The sequence below is a fragment of the Tupaia chinensis genome, unplaced genomic scaffold (assembly GCF_000334495.1).
Source record: "Tupaia chinensis unplaced genomic scaffold, TupChi_1.0 Scaffold000184_1, whole genome shotgun sequence".
NCBI lineage: Eukaryota > Metazoa > Chordata > Mammalia > Scandentia > Tupaiidae > Tupaia > Tupaia belangeri.
In genome coordinates, this window is record NW_006159659.1 from 848,652 (window position 1) to 861,052 (window position 12,401).

Sequence of the window (12,401 nt, forward strand, 5' to 3'; positions counted from 1 at the left end):
CTGCCTGCCCCAGTTGAATCTCTCCAGCTCAGCTCCAGGTGCACCTGATCCTGAGAGTCTGGGAGAGGACCCACCAACTAAAGCTGGCTATGTGCACACTTCTCTGATTGGAAGACAAGGCCTTCTACCAAGAACATGTTGAGAAGTAGAGTTATCCTTCCCACCTAACACTACAGAATTGACATGGGAAAAGTAGGAAGTGTATAATTCATCAGATGACTAGAAGCCAGAAATATGAAATATGGGGAAACGAGGAAACACCTCTCCCTCAATGGAACAGAGAAACTCTTCCTCAATCACAGAGAGCACAAAAGAATGAACAGGAATGTCAGAAAAAGAATTTGGGATACTCTCAGAATATTCATGGTGACAGAGATGAGGGTCTTCCAGGATTTGAAGGAAAAGATAGAAAACATAAAAAAGAACCAGTCAGAACTTCTAGAGATGAAGACAGTAATACAGGAAATCAAGAACTCTCTTGAAAGTATTAATAGAAGACTGGACCATGCAGAAGACAGCATCTCTGAGCTGGAAAACAAACCTTTTCATCTAGATAAGAAATAAGAAAAGGGATACAGGATCTAAATGACACCATAAATTAAATGGACTTGACAGACATCTATAGAACCTTCTGTCCAAAAACCACAAAATATACATTTCTCTCAACCCCACATGGAACCTTTTCGAAGATTGATGACAGGATAGGGAAGAAAACAAGCCTTTACAAATTCAAAGGCATACAAACTATATATAGCATCTTCTCCAAACATGATGGAATTAAACTTGAAATTTCAGGAAAAACCCTAAAAAAATATACAAACACATGGAAATTAAACTACTCCTGAATGACTTCACAACCACTGAAGAAATTAAGACTTAAATAAAAACATTCATTGAAACCAATGATAATGAGTGCACAAGTTTCTATAAACTATGGGACACAGCAAGAGCAGTAAGAAAAGGAAAGTTCATAGCAATTATGAACATAAGAAAAAGATGGAAAGGTAGTAAGTAGACAACCTAACAACACACCCCAGAGAACTGGAAAAACCATAACAAAAAGCCCAAAATAATTCCAGGAGAAAAGAAATAATAAAGATTAGAGCATAAATAAATGAAGTAGACATTAAAGAAATTATACAGAAAATAAATGAAACAAAAAGTTGGTTCTTTGAGAAGATAAACAAAATTGAAACACCATTAGCTAGACTAAAGAAGAAGAAGAGTGAAAAGAACCAGATAAATAAAATTCACAATGAAACAGGGCACTATTACAACAGATTTAACAGAAATACAAATGATCATTAGAGAATACTAGGAGTGACTATATGCCAATAAACAAGAAAACCTGGATGAGATTGATGAATTTCTTGACACATATAATCTACTAAGACTGAATCAGGAAGACAGAAAGCTTGTATAGATCCACAGCAAGCAGTGAGATTGAATCAGTAATAGTCTCCCAACAAAGAAAAGCCCAAGTCCCAATGGTTTCACTTCTGAATTTTATACAACTTTTAAAGAAGAGCTAACCCCCATTCTATTCAAACTATTTTGAAAGATACAAAAGGAAGGAACCTTCCCAAATTCATTTTATGAAGCCTCCATCATCCTTATTCCCAAAACAGACAAGAACATAGCAGAAAAAGAAAACTGCAGACCAATAACTCTACTCTGATTAATATAAATGGAAAAATTCCCAGCAAGATACTATCAAATTATATCCAATGATATTTAATGAAATCTAGTGTTTCTCACATATTATACTCAATTTTTTTTCTCTATCTCTTTGGTTTTTTTTTTTTTTTTCTAGTTCAAAGGTTTTATCTCCTACATCAGAGATTTGATCTTCGGCATGGTCCAATGACACATTAAAAAGATTTTATGCCACAGTCAAGTAGGCTTTATTTCAGGGATGTAAAGACAGTTCAACATATGCAAAACCATAAATGTAATATACCATATTAACAGAAAGAAGGATAAAAACTATATAATCATATCAATAGATGCAGGGAAAGCATTTGATAAAATACAACATCCCTTCATGATAATGACACTCAGCAAGGGATCAGTATGTGGCATGGTGGTTGAGACACTGGATTCCCACATGATTGACCACAGTTTGAGTCCTGGACCTAGCGGCTTGTTTTCTCACTCTCCGGTGAAAATTGAAGAATAATGATAATAAATAAAATTAATTATTAAGAAAAAAGACTCAGCAAAATTGGTATAGAAGGGACATTTCTCAACATAATAAAAACCATATATGAAAACCCACAGGTAACCTCATACTGAAGGCATGAATACTGAATGAAAAAGCTTTTGGCTTTTCCACTAAAAACTAGAATGAGACAGGGCTGCTCACTTTCTCCACTCCTTTTCAATATAGTACTGGAAGTCCTAGCCAATACAATCACACAAAAGAAGGAAATAAAAGGCATTCTAATAGGTAAGGAAGAGCTAAAATTATCTCTGTTTGCAGATGTGATTGTATACATAGAAGCCACAGAAAAAAATTCATGGAAGTGATAAATGAATACAGTAAAGTGGCAGGATACAAAATCAACACACAAAAGTGTATACCATTTCTATGCACGAACTAAGCAGACAGGGAGAACTGAATAAACCAACCTCATTTATGATAGTCACAAAATGTATAGATACCTGGGAATAAAACTAATCAAAGAAGTCAAAGATCTGTACAAGGAAAACGATGAAAAAAAATAAATAAAACTAAAAAACAACAAAAAGAAGTTGAAAATGACACAAAGAAGTGGAAAGACATCTCATGTTTCTGGATTGGAAGAATATAACCAAAATCTCAATCCTACTCAAATTAATCTTCAAATTTAATGTAATCATGATCAAATTACCAGAGAAATTCTTCACAGATTTAGAAAAAAAAAATCACAGACTACATCTGGAATCATAAAAGACCCTGCAATGCCAAAACAATACTGTACAAGAACAGTGGGATAGGAGGCATCTCACTCCCTGAATTCATAATATATTATAAAGCTGTGATAATCAAAATGGTACGGTATTGGCACAAAAACAGGCATGTGAACCAATGGAACAGAATAGAGGCCCCAGAAATAAATCCCCAAATATATAGCCAACTGATTTTTGACAAAGGGCACCAGTCAATCTAGTGGGGGGAAAAATCTCTTCAGCAAAAGGTGCTACAAAAACTGGGTATCCACCTGCAGAAAGATGAAACTGAGCCCTATTTCTCACATTAATAAAAATCAATTCCAGAGACCAGCAGATGATGTAATGGTTACATCACTGAACTCCCATGTAGTCGACTGTGGTTGGAGTCCTGGACTCAGTGGCTTAAAACTCACACAGGTGCATGTTTGTGCATGCCCAAAATCCCAAGAGGAGAATGGAGGAGAAGGGACTGTGGCATGGCGATCCCCCCAGGGGGTGATTTCTTTCTTTCTGTATTTCTGTCTCTGTCTCTCTGGTGAGCACACATGCCCTAAAGCAAAAATCTCTCTCTCTTTAAAAAAAAAAAAAGGAAAGAAAATCGACACCAAATAGATAAAAACAAAAACAAAAAGAAAAGAAAACAAAACAAAACAACAATCTAAAGCTAAGGCCTCAAAGTATAAAAACACTGGTGGATAACCCAAGGAAAACACTTGGAGATATTGGAGTAGGCAAAGATTTCTTAAATAAGACCCCTAAAACACAGGCAATCCCTAAAATAGACAAGTTGGATTATATCAGGTTAAAAAGCTTCTGCTCAGCCAAAGAAACAATAATTAGGGTGACTCAGCAACCCTTGGAATGGGAGAATATATTTACAAACTATGCCTCAGATAAGGGACTCATAACCAGGATATAGAGGGAACTCAAGCAGCTTACCTGTTTAAAAAAAAATGATCAATCCAATTAAAATAAGGGCAAATGAACTGAATAGACAACTCTTTAAAGAAGATAAATGAACAGTCGGAAAGCATATGAAGCAAAATCTCTATATCTCTTATCCTAAGGGAGATGGAAATCAAAACCACAATGATACCACCTAACCCTAGTCAGAATGGCTAAGATTAAAAAAAATAAAGAATGATAGGTGCTGCTGATGTTGTGGTGAAAGGGAACTCTCCTACACGGTTCATGGAAATGTAAATTAATACAGCCATGGGGAGAACAATACGGTGGTTCCTCAAAGACCTACAAATAGGACTACCATAAGAGCTAGCAGTTCCACTCCTGGGTATCTACTCAAAAGACAGGAATACACTTAGCTGGAAAAGTACTTACACATCCATTGACAATTGCAAAGACATGGAATCAATCCAAATGTCCATGAACAGATGAATTTATTAAAAAAGCATGACACATATACACTATGGACTACTACTCAGCCATAAAAAAAACCAACAATAAAATCCTGCCATTTGATAGAAAGTAGATAAATATGGAAGATTTACTGCTAAGCAAAGCAAGCCAGACTATGAAAGAGAGACATTGTATGTCCCCACTCAATATATACACAATGTCTTCTATTTGCATTGAATGTACTCTATGCAAACCAAAATACTAGAAGATATGAAAGCATAGAGAACAATTGTGGATACTAGAGGTGGTGTGGGAGGTGGGTGGGAAAAGGGGAGGGTGAAAGGAAGGGACTCAAGGGATAAAAGAAAGAGACCAAGGAGAAAAATAGAGTGACAAGACATTTACGGGATACAGAAATGGATGATTATCTGTTGATGATAACATATATAGTATCCTCAACTGAAGTGTATTAATGTTGGGTAAATTCGCTTTACAAGCTAAGTGATGGGTAGTGATTTAACGTATAAAGTAAATTAAAATAAAAAAGTAATAAAACATTTAAGGGTCACAACAATGAAAAATTATCTGTTAAAGATAACATGTATGATAATATCTTTAACTGGACTAATATACAGTGGATTCATAATGGGAAAATAGATTTTGTATGCTGTAATGATATACAGTAATTGAATGTATAAAATAAAATTTAAAATATCTACTATCACTAATTTTCAAGAATAAAATGTATTACAAACTACAAGGAGGTTTTAAAATTTGTGGCATCAGCATTCAGTAAAAGTTAAGCTAAATATCTATACTTATATCTAGAAATTTGTAGGGTCAAAAGACAGATCTTGGACTTATTTTCTACAACTTTTTGGAGACATGCAGAGCAATGTAATTCATCGTGTCTAGAACTAATACTTTAGATTCTGGAACATGGGTATTTGAATCAGTTATCAGTTGTGACCTTGAATAGATCATACTGTTTTCTTATGAGTACATTTCTCATGCCCACATTAGAGGGTGATTTAAGGATAGAATGAAATCACATTTTTACAATACCCTTCCCTCCATTCTTGTCCATTATAAATCCCAGTACACGGACTCCAGCAGGATCAATGTCATAATATCAAAGAGAAAAGAATTATTAGTAGCCCATAACCAAGAAAAGAGTTAGATAAAGGAAAGTAATTCACTCCTTAGGTTACAATCTCAGTTAGTGTGAAGTTAGTTAAGCATATGACAGCAGCAGCTATCCTACAGGGTCTGGCCACTGCATGGTTTTTATTTTATTTTATTTTTTTTTGAGAGGATTTTTGCTATAGGGTGCATGCGCTCGCCAGACAGACAGAAGACATAGAGACAGAAAGCAAGAAATCACCCCCCAGGGGGGATGGTCACGTCGCAATCCCTTCTCCTCCATTCTCCTCTTGGGATCTTGGGCACACACACAAACGCGCCCGGTGTGAGTTTTAAGCCACCGGGTCTGGGACGCAAACCGTGGTCGACTACGTGGGAGTCCAGCGACATAGCCATTACGCTAACTGCTGGTTCCCACCACTGCATGTTCTGATATCTTACAGAAGATATTTAGCTGAAGATGCTAAATGTGCTGAGCCCTAAATGGGCACAGATACTTTAAAGTCCAGAACTTCCTAGCATGTAATATATACCCTAATTTCTAACAAAACTTTGTGACATAATGTAGTGCTCAAACTTTCCCCAAATATGTCCATGCAAGTTTTGAGAATGACATTGAGTGAATTGTCAGAGAAACACTTTTCAAGGAAACAAAAAAACTTAAATGAGCTATTGAAATGCCCCATGTCTTTGATCCTTAGTAACATGTTCTGTGCTCAAGTACACATAAAACTTTAGACTATTTATTAAGGTAGAATTCTACCATTTCCAAGTTCTATTAAGATAATCTTATTCTACACTGCAGTTTAGGAGATGGTTTGTCTCTGCATTGTAAAGAACATTCTTTGATAGTATTTTTGTAAAATGATTAAAATTAATTTGTAATTTTGAATAGTCTTGACAAAGACTCCCATGGCTAAAGAATTGTGCCTCTGGGTCATGAACTCCATAACCCTTCCACAGCAATGAATGATCATACCAGAGCAGCTATCTGTGGTCAGCCAGAAGTAAACACTGTAAAGCTGCTGTAATGGAAGTGTTGAGTAATGTGTGTGCTGTGCATCAGTCACGCCAATAAGTAACACTGTGTTTAAAGGTTGGGTTGAACATTAAGTGTCTTACTGGTGACTTTTAATGCTTCCAGGGCAGGATCTGAAAACTATATTGAGGAGCAATGATCAAAGAAACTAGGAATATTTATCCTAGGGAAGTAGAAACTAATGGAAAAGTTGATAATTGTCTTCAAATATGTAAATGGCTATTAGATTAAAAAATATTATACATGGTTTTATTTTATATTGCCTCAAAGAGCAGAAGGCTGATAAATACAAGTTACTCAGGGAAGGCATTTAGTCCAGAGCAAGAAAGAAGTGTTCTAATAAGGAAATGAACAACTTCCTAAGAATTAGTTTTCTGTACATTAACTATCCATGCAGAGGTGTGGTGATCAACCACTAGGTATGTTGCATTAGGTGTGAGGATAAATTACAGTAATCTAAACATCCCTTCCAATCTTGAATTGATTCTAACACCTGCAATTCTTGGGGATTTCAACTTTGTAAAATCAGAAAGAAAATATCTGGAAACCCAAGATAGGAGCCACAAAAACCTTCCTTTGTTATTACACTTAAAGCTTTGAGGATGTTAGGGGATTATTGTTAGGGTTTTCTGTAATCTAATGGCATAAATAAATACTCTTACTGAAGTACTCAGAGCCCTTTAAGAAGAGCTGTTCTATTTTCATAAGTTTTTTGGTAAGTTCTCCCTTTATCTTGTGATTCATGGACGTCAAGGTCACAGTTCCAAAGATGTTTCAATCAAAGAACAAAGAGGATTTCTTCCATCCACTGCTCCCCTTTTCATGCACATGCACATGTTTCTTTTTGCCACACTATGCTCTGAAGAGGGCAGAAGGCACCTCACCCCACCAGGCCCCCCAAATATTACTATTATGGCTCCCTGCCACAGATGTATGACATTTACTCCCCACTTCCCCTTGATCTATAACTTGACCTGCATGGGGCAGGAAGGACTGTATGAAATAGAGACTAGAGGCTGTCAGCTCAGAACTCACTGTTGCCTCACTCTTCATCTCGTCTAGGCTCAAAATGTTTTTGCCCAAACACATAGAATATGTGTTCTTGCTAGCTTTAAAGCAGAACGTCAAGTGTGACATGCATTATACATGCATTTATTGAATGTGAGTATATGAAATCAGCACAATATAAAAGGCATAAGTAACCTTGTCTCCTGCCACCACAGAACTGAAGGAGAGTGAAAATCCTTTAGTGGTTTGAGCCAGATCAATACTGAACTCTCAGGCAGGAAATTGTGGTGCTCTCACACAGAAAGCTACTCAGACATCAGCCCTACCAGACTAGGAGCCAGACATCCTGACAAAGACTAACATAATGGTTCATAAGTGGCGAATGGCTCCTCAAATTGCAGCCTAAATTTTCCCACAATATCCCTAACTCACAAGCCCCTTTGCAAAGGAAACCCAAGATGAAAGAGCACTAAATATCTCCAAACAAGTTTTAAGTCTTTTGATTTGGGTGAATTACATCCCAGGGAACTAAGAGAGCATGCAAATGAGATGACAGAATCATTATTCATTTCTTTGGGGAAACTGGCAATATAAAAACTCAGAAAATGGAGACAGCAAAGTAGAATTCCCATTTTCAAAGGGTAGAAGAAAACTTTCACATAATATGGCTGGATAAGTTTTATATTGATTTTCAAAAATGTTCTAAAACATATTTAAAAAATATTAACTTAGGTATACTTAGAAAATAACTCAGGAGTCCCTAGGATCCAGTACGGGTTCATGAATAAGTCAGGTGAGACTAATTTAAATTTTTCTTTAATCAGGTTATTACAATATTATGACAAACCAGGGAATATGATGGGCAATAATATTTTCTTAAAATCAACTTTACTGAAGTATAATTTACATAAAATAAACTGCACCCATTTAAAATGTACAATCTGATGAGTTGACAAATGTATATACCCAAGTAACCATTACCAAGGTCAAGATAATGAACAGTTTCATCACTCCTGAAGATTCCCTTGTGTCCTTTTATATTCATGTATCCACCAACTCCTGGCCCCAGGAAACACTAATTTACTTTTTATTATTCCATATTAGTTGCAATAGAAAGTCATAGACAAAATTGTACAATATGTAAATTTTTGTGTCTACCTTTTATTATTTCACCATTTTCTTTACAAAATTCATCCATGCTATTGGATCTTGCAGTCAAATTCCATTTTTTATATTTATCTATTGATAGACATTTGGAGTTATTTTCCATTTAGGGAGTATTATAAATTAATCTGCTATGAACATTCATATGCAAGCTTTGGGTGGATGGGTATCTTAATTTCTCTTGATAGATAATGATTTGAATGCGGAAGGCATTTAGTACAAGCTCATTCACAACTGTGAACATGTGAGCCAAGTGCAAGACTATACACACACACACACAGAATTATATATAACATACATATATAGTATCACATAATAAAGTTAACTTTGTTCGTGACTGTACTCAGAGTGTGCTAATTAATGGGTCAGTGCCAGCATCACAAGAGATTTTTGGTGATATGTCATAGGATTCTGTCCTTGGTATCATTTTAATTAAAATATTTTTGAAATGGACGAACTATATATTTTTAGGGTACAATATGATTTTTTGAAATATTGGGTCATCAGGAAAGTCATGATGTATTTTTCTATGCAAAAATGTGTTATGACTTTTCTGACAACCCAATATATATACATTATGGGATGGTTAAATCAAGCTAATTAACATATTCATTATCTCATGTAGTTGCCATTTTCATGGCTAGAACACTTACTATCTACTATCTTAGCGTTTTTCAAAAATACATTATTAACTATAATCACCATGTGTAACAGGACTCTTGAACTTATTCCTTCTATTTAAAAGAAAGTTTGTAACTTTTGGCCATTATTACCTCAACCATCTCCCCTGCCACTACCCTAGCCCTTGCTAACCATCATTAAACTATGTGCTTTTCTAAGTTCAGTATCATACTGTTATAAGTTCACTACCATGCAATATTTGTCATTCTGTGCCTGGTTTATTTCATTTAACATGCTATCCTCCAGGTTCACTCATGTTGTTAAGAATGATAGGATTTTCTTCTTTTTACAGGTGAAATAGTATTCTATTGTATGTATATGGCACATTTTCTTTATCCATTAGTGGACCCTCAGTTTATTCCATATCTTGGCTCTTTTAAATAAGGTTGCTATAAACTTGGGGATGCAGATAGCTCTTTGATATACTGATTTCATTTCCTTTGCATATATACCCAGTAGTGAGATTACTGGATGATATAAAATTCTATTTTTAATTCTTTGAGAAACTGCCATACTGTTTTTCATAATGGTTGCATTAATTTACAGTCCTACCAACAGTGTGTGAGGGCTTTATTGTCCCCACATCCTCAACCAATGTTTATCTTCTCTCTTTTCAATAACTGTTATTTTAAGAGGTATGAAATGATATTTTATTGTGTTTTTAATTTGCATTTCTCTGATGATTAGTAATGTTGAGCTTTTTTTTTTTTTCCCTCCAAATACCTGTTGGCCATTTGTACATCTTCTTTTGAGAAATGTCTATTCAGGTCTTTGACTCAATTTTAAATTGGGTTACTTGTTTTCTTGCTGTTGAGTTGCTTGAGTTTCTTATATATATTTTTTTTTTTGGAGTTTTTTTTTTTTTTTGCTATAGGGTGCATGTGCTCGCCAGACAGACAGAGAGAGACAGAGAGATAGAAAGCAAGAAATCACTCCCCAGGGTGGATGGCCACGCTGCAATCCCTTCTCCTCCATTCTCCTCTTGGGATCTTGGGCACACACGCACACGCGCCCGACGTGAGTTTTAAGCCACCGGGTCTGGGACGTGAACCACGGTCGACTACATGGGAGTCCAGCAACATAGCCATTACGCTAACAGCTGGTCCCAGAGTTTCTTATATATTTTGGATATTAACTACTTATCAGAGTTATGGTTTGCAAATATTTTCTCCCATTCTGTAGGTAATTTCTTTACTTGGTTGTTTTCTTACTTGTGCAAAAGGCTTTTAGTTTGATATAATCCCATTTGCCTAGTTTTACTTTTGTTGCCTGTATCTTGGGAGATATGTCCAAAGAAATCATTGTCCAGACTAATATTGTAAAGCTTCTGTCCTTTCTTTTTGTCTGTTGGGTCTTATATTTAAGTCTTTAATCTATTTTGAGTTCATTTTTGCATATGACATAAGGGACCAATTCATTTTTTATGTATGTGGATATAGTTTTTCTAAAAAAGGTTCTTGCGGGACCAGCAGTTAGCGTAATGGCTATGTTGCTGGACTCCGACGTAGTCGACCGCAGTTCGCATCCTGGACACGGTGGCTTAAAACTCACACAGGGTGCATGTGCGTGTGTGCTGAAGATCCCAAGAGGAGAATGGAGAAGAAGGGATTGCAGCATGACCATCCCCCCTAGTGGGTGATTTCTCGCTTTCTATCTCTCTTTCTCTCTCTGTCTGGCGAGTGCACGCGCCCAATGGAAAAAAACTCTCAAAAAAAAAAAAAAAAGGTTCTTGCCATAGGTGTGTGCACTGGAGAGAAACAGAGACAGAGAGTGAAAAGTGAGCAATCACCACCAGGGTGGATGACCATGCCACACTCACCTCTCCTCCTGGGATTTTGGGCACTCATGCACGTACATCTTGTGTCTAGGACTCAAATCATGGTTGGCCATGTGGGAATTCAGTGCCTTAATCACCACACCATCTGCTGGCCTGTGCGCAGTTTTTTTTTTTTTTTAAACACCATTTATTGAAGAGACTCTCCTTTCCCCATTGTGCGTTCTTGGCACTTTTGCTGAAAACTAGTTGTCTTTTCTGAAAACTAGTTGTCTTTTCAGGGTGGCGTGGTCATCCCCCCTTGTGGTGATTGCTCACTTTTCACTCTCTGTCTCTTTTTCTCTCCAGTGCACACACCCTATTGGCAAGAACCTTAAAGAAACCTGTATATCCACATGCATAAAAAATGAATTGGTCTCTTATCTCACATCATATGCAAAAACTAGTTGTCTTTTCAGGATTCTTATATTTTATATTCTTATGTCTTATGAGGTGAGAATCACAAAATTTGTACATTTGGTAAAGCTAGAAGGATTATATAATTAACAGCAGATTTGGGATTCAGAAAAATCTTAAGATGATTAATACATATGTACACACACACATACACACACACACACACTTTTAGATTGCTATAGGACAAATGCACTGGTTGGAGAGAGACAGCGAAAGAGAGGGAAAATGAGAAATCACCCCTCCAGCGGGGGTGGCCACAACACAATCTCTTCTCTATTCTTCTCTTGGTATTTTGGGCATGTATGCACATGTGCCCCACATGTTTTTCAACATGCCAGGCCTGCCAAGTCTGCCAGGTCTAGGACTTAAACCACACTGTCAGCTATGTGGGATCCAGCTGCCTTAACCTCCATGCTACCTGCTGGGTCAATTAAGTAATACTTTAAAATCACTAAAATTAACAGGGACAAATGAGAAGTATTGGGTGTAAGTACCAAGAAATAACATATGTAGAGTATTGAGTGGAATTCTGAAAATCTTAAATTGGAGTACATACAGCAGAAAGAGGTCAAGATAGTGGTTATTGGGAACCAGCAGTTAGCGTAATGGCTGTGTCGCTGGACTCCCACGTAGTCGACCGCGGTTCGTGTCCCGGACCCGGTGGCTTAAAACTCACGCCGGGCGCGTGTGCGTGCGTGTCCAAGATCCCGAGAGGAGAATGGAGGAGAAGGGATTGCGGCGTGACCATCCCCCCTGGGGGGTGATTTCTCGCTTTCTGTCTCTATGTCTCTCTCTGTCTGTCTGGCGAGCGCACGCGCCCTACAGTGAAAATCTCTCCAAAAAAAA